This window comes from Juglans microcarpa x Juglans regia, chromosome 7S (assembly GCF_004785595.1).
Source record: "Juglans microcarpa x Juglans regia isolate MS1-56 chromosome 7S, Jm3101_v1.0, whole genome shotgun sequence".
Taxonomy (NCBI): Eukaryota; Viridiplantae; Streptophyta; class Magnoliopsida; order Fagales; family Juglandaceae; genus Juglans; species Juglans microcarpa x Juglans regia.
The window spans coordinates 2,722,201-2,727,739 of NC_054607.1; the positions used below are offsets into that span (position 1 = coordinate 2,722,201).

At 34.2% G+C, this 5,539-nt stretch overlaps 1 pseudogene; it reads left to right on the forward strand.

Annotated features, from left to right (window-relative positions):
* The first annotated feature begins 3,812 nt into the window (after positions 1-3,812).
* On the forward strand, positions 3,813-5,283 carry LOC121241230 (annotated as a pseudogene).
* Positions 5,284-5,539: the final 256 nt, after the last annotated feature.

Consider the following 5,539-nt stretch of genomic DNA (forward strand, 5'->3'; position numbering starts at 1 on the left):
ATGTATGTAGTATGTCATGCATCTCATGTGTATAAGACACTTAAGCCATCTTAAATTCAACAGTAAGATAATATCAGATCAGTTAATAAGATGGCCATTCAGATGCATGGTACCAATGCAGTTCAGTTCAGGGTGGATGTGCAAGCCACGAACTCAGTCGTGGTCCACCATAGTATGCCAGAATACTATCAGCGGCTCCCCTTGCGGCCGCGGGATGTGGGGCCGGTGCACAACCTTGCACACAGGGTTAAGTGTGTTGGCCAGTCAGATAAATCAGTTAAATCAGTCAGAACAGTCAGTTAATTCAGTTAAAACAGTCATACATAGCATAAGCATCAGCATGAACAGTCATGAATTTTTTTAGCTCAGCATGAAAGTTGTTATGAAAATCTTATGTTTATTACGTTTACGTTGTGATAGATTTCTTACTGAGTCATCGACTCATTTTAGTTTGTTTTCATGTTTTTTAACCACCCAGGTGAAGATGATGATTACGAGCAGGCAGGCCAGGAGTAGAAGGAGCATTCATTTTTTTTTTTTAGTTCAGACTTTCTAAAATAAACATGTTTTTTTTATGACATGAATTTATTTCAGTTTATTTCATTTAATGTTTTGGAAGACAGTTTTATTAGACATTTTTCCGCATAATAAAAGTTCAGTTTTTTTTTTTTAAATTATGAAATTATGGGATCTATTACCGGAGTATTTTTATGGAAAATACGTGGCACTCCTTTCCAAAGTCCACACACCACATTTTTATTTAATTTTAATATTTTTTTTGAGTTTATTTTTTTAAAACTAATTAAATTCTTCTATTCATTATTCATATATTAAATATTTGATAAAAGAAAATAATAATCAAAATTAAAAAAAAAAATGTGGTGTGTGGGGGTTGTGTGAATAGTAGGAGGTTGTATAGATTTTTTCTTATTTTTATGAAATTACTTTATATCTAAAATATTTATCAAGAAAAAAAAGTAAATTTACAAACTGAGCTGGCTTAAATTCTTAATGTGGTATGCCAAGTTCTAAAGTTACTTTTATTGTAAAGTAGATTTAAAATATTATATGAAATCACGTCAGTTTATGAATTTATTTTTATAGAATCTCTTGAGAATGTTGCATTTTTTTCGTCTATGTGCATGTCATGTAAATAAGTGATGATACATGCAGTCGTGGAGTACGTAAGTACTATGCAGTCGCTTTGAAAAAAAGTATGGTCCACAATTAAAAAATTAATTTTTTTTATGTAAGTTTCGTATATATTCATTTTTTTTAAAATGATTGCACGACGCTTACATACTCACAACTACAACTATCATTTCTCCATATAAATATACTATAAAATATGACACTAGAATGGTTTTTTTTTTTAAAAAAATGAAAGGGGAGTGCTACGTCTCCTGAGGATCCTCACCAAGACTTGCAATCCTTTATTTTATTTTTTGTTTTATATATTTTTTTATTCTCCTTAAACATTTAGGAAAAATAAATTTATAACATCATTAAAAAACAATTTTTTAATTATAAAGTAAAAAATAATTAATCAGAACCCATAATCAGGTCCCACCTATTTTTTATACAAGGGTGGCTCTTCAGCCAGTGCTGGGAGCTCCTGCTAGGGGCTCCCGCTAGTTGTATTTTGGATTATTTTTTCTTTTTTTTTTTTTACATGTATTTTTTAACTCTTTTAAGTATTTTTTTAATATAAAAAATTTATAATATTATTAAAAAACATTTTCTTAATTACTAAAAAAAAAAAAATCCAACAGGAGCCCCCAACGAGAAGAGCAAAATTTTCTTTTATATATAATGATGAAATGTTACAACTTGCAATTTTTTTTTTCAAGTCAATTAATTGAATATTCTTATATATAAAAAACAGCTACATTAGAAATAACAATTCAAGTATTTTTCCTATAAAAATGAGCAGTCAAAAGTTATACAACTTCCGATTAAATTTAGAATGGATGGAGGGAGTTGTTTGAATGGTTTGAGTTTATACGTAATGAAAAATGTCAGGCGGACGGATATTCACAGTAAAATTACTTGTTAACGTCAAAAAACGCAGTCTGGAAGAGAAGAAAAATCCATTCTCGAGACGCGCTGAGGTGGTCTGAGCCTTGATCGGTCGGCAGTGGTCTGGTGCAGCTGTAAGGTGTTGATGCGTACATCCATAGTGATGAACAATATTTAAATGCAGAGAAAATAAAAAAAAATGAACACACAGATTTACGTAGTTCGGCATTAGGCCTATATCTACGAGAGTTTGGGGAGGAGGATTCTACTATAATAAACTTGTTTCCAATCTCTCATAGCCTCTCATTTCTCACTGTACAATAGGAATTGTAGATCTACTTACTGGAGAATATATTCTCTCTGAAACTCTCTGTCTTGAGGTTAAAGAAGAAGTCGAAGCCAACCCAAAAGTCAGAAGTCCCAGAGTCCCAACCGAAAGGAAGTCCCTAAAACTATAGGCTCCCTGTCTTTTTTATCTGACCCTCTGCTTGCGTGCCCCTCGGTCGTGGCGAGGGATATCTATTTTGCATGTTCAACCTCCTCTCATTTTTCCACTTTCTATTCAAGCCTCCTGATACCTTCAACCCCTAGTCCATTCTTATCCCATCTCCTTCTCTCATATTTTATCTTCTAGTAATGGCCCTATTGATGGACTGAGTCTTGAAAACTATTTTGGGCTTTAAACCCATTCACACTGACACACAATATTCTATGCCATTAATTTGTAAGATAATCAATTTTCATCATTCAACGTGATCTTATACTTTGAAAAGCCATACTATAGAAAAGAAAGGAAGAAAAAACCTTTGGAAGTCACGAGTGCCGGCTAGCACTGCAATATTGTATAATGCACGATATAGTTTATATATATATATATATATATATATTTTTTTTTTTTTGTACTTTCCTTTTTGTGCATATTTCACGTCCATGTCATCACTCATCGATACCATATGAAGTTGTGACATTTGTCAAATATAACTATATATACATATATATATATATATATATATAAAAATGTAGATGAGTTATAATCTCTTTCAGCTTAACACAAACATGGCTGCAAAACTAGTAAGAAAATGTTTGGTTATGCAGGTTTTAGTTTTCTTCCTGCTGGTTTCTGCACTTGCTTCTCCACTAAAAAAGAGGAAATCTTTAAAAGAAATCAAAGAAATAAACCGTGAAGGGCCATATATCGGTCTGGTTACAGTGGTTCCACCTGAAGAGACTGCTTTTCTTGCAACTGAGGCTTTCAAGCCTCACAGGACTCACCCATTTGTGGATTTGGCAGGTTTGATTTTTCTCCATATATGTTTGTTGGATATGTGGTTACTTATAGTTGAGGAGTAGTTTAAGAAAACGACTCGGAATTGCAGGCCGAAGATTTAGGGTGGGAAAGATCGTTGACAAGAAAGTCATCTACGTGAGGTGTGGAGTTGGAATGGTAAAATAAGCCCTTTTCAATCTGTCTTGATGTTTGATGCACCAAATTTTGGAGTAATTTCTTTGACAGATAGCCATAGATATTGCAAGTGTTCATATGAAATGGCACTTCAACATATAAAGCTCGTACTCGGCATTCAGTAATGAATTAAACTCTGCTGTGAATGGTGGTCATGTTGTTATACGGGGTTGACCAAGAATACCAACATAACCAGTTTCGCTCCATTTTTCACTTTCAGAATGAATAAACTGAATCTATATTCTCTTAATTTTGACCTTATAGTTGTTCTTGCTTCGGGAGAAGTATCACCTCAGCCTTATTTAATGTGGTCTTGGTCAATCAGGTAAATGCTGCAGCAGCAACCCAACAAATGCTGGATCGGTTTGATATAAAAGGGATAGTCCATTTTGGCATTGCTGGGAATGCAAATGATTCTTTGTCCATTGGAGATGTTACCATTCCCAAACAATTTGCTCACACCGGCATTTGGGGTTGGCTGGTACATATATAAGTTGATAACTTTAGTCTCATTTCAATCTTCCATGCATATCTCCCTTTGTTTTTCAGCTTATGTGTCGGGAAAAAACCCTTTTGTTGACAGAACCCCAGTGCACCATCGATCCCTGATGTTGTTGCTCACTTGGATGTTGCAAGATACAATGTACCAAAAGGTGAAGGAACCAATTTATTGGGAAGTATTGCATATGATTCTGAGCAATTCTTCTCCGAGCAGGGAAACCCAATACAGCTCGGCCTCTGCTTTGGGCACAAACAAGTCAGCAATGGCTGGATCTTGCTGCCAACTTGGAGGTATGAATTAAAGTTAAGGCTTTCCTCTTGTTAAGGAAACGACTGATCTCATTGAGGACTTTCTGCTATTGTTGACTGTCAAAAAGTCTAAAGTTTTAAGCCTATTTAGATTATCCACCTTTGATTGATTTATTGCCTTTTGAATTTAACTACTTCAGGGGATGGAACTGCAACAATGTGTGAATTCAAGCTTGTGCCTCCCAAAAAAGCCTAAGTTAGTAGTAGGATTGAGGGGTTCATCAGCCAATGTTTTTGTGGATAATGCAGCTTACAGGGACTTTCTGATAAGAACTTTTGGGGTGTCATCAGTTGACATGGAGAGTGCAGCTGTAGTAATGGTAAGTTTACTCTACAGTCACGGATTTTGATACTTTTAGAGTTTCTATCCGAACTTTAAGACCTAGAGTAAGAAAGAAATAGACACGTGAAATGGACCTGAAACATGTATAGTTGTCAAAGTGAATTCTAGGAGATCTGAATCCTATGAATACTAGTGCAATTTTCACATGGCCCTCCTTTTAGGTTTCTGAATCTAATTAGCACGGGTCAAAACAACAAACTTCTAATAACAATTTAGATGATCAAACACAAAAACTAGTATGCTGTAGAACTTCTGATTGGAACTTGTTCTGTACACTGAAAACAACTAACAAAGAGTGGGTGATTTTAAATTTTCTTTGCAGACAAGCTTGTCAAATGGCTTTCCGGTGATAGTCATCCGAGGACTATCGGACTTGGCCGGAGGACAATCAGGAGAGAATGCAATTCGGATATTCGGATCCCTTGCAGCACAAAATGCTGTCAAAGCGGTTGTTCAGTTCATCAAGACATTACCATAATTCAATGATGTGGTCTCTCAATTCTTGAGATGCAATGTAACATAATGGTTTGTCAAACACAAAAATGAGAGTAAAAATGGAAAAATGTGAAAGTTGACAATATTTTTAATGCTAATAATGTTTCACAGAGTTCAAACACCTTCTCATTCTACTTTGTAGCTAGATGGTGTGTGGTATAATATATATATATATATATATATATATATATATATGCTGGAAATGAGTACTATGGTTGGATGCATTAGTGTCCACTGCTGCAATTACTTCACTATTTTTCATTTGAGCATACCATTTAACAACAACAATACAGTACTGTCTGCTGATAATGAAAACAGATCTAAATGATTTGATAAACAGTTTTCTAACATAAACATCAATTTTTAATATTAGACTACAAATTAGTATAATAATTTTTTATATTCTAAAG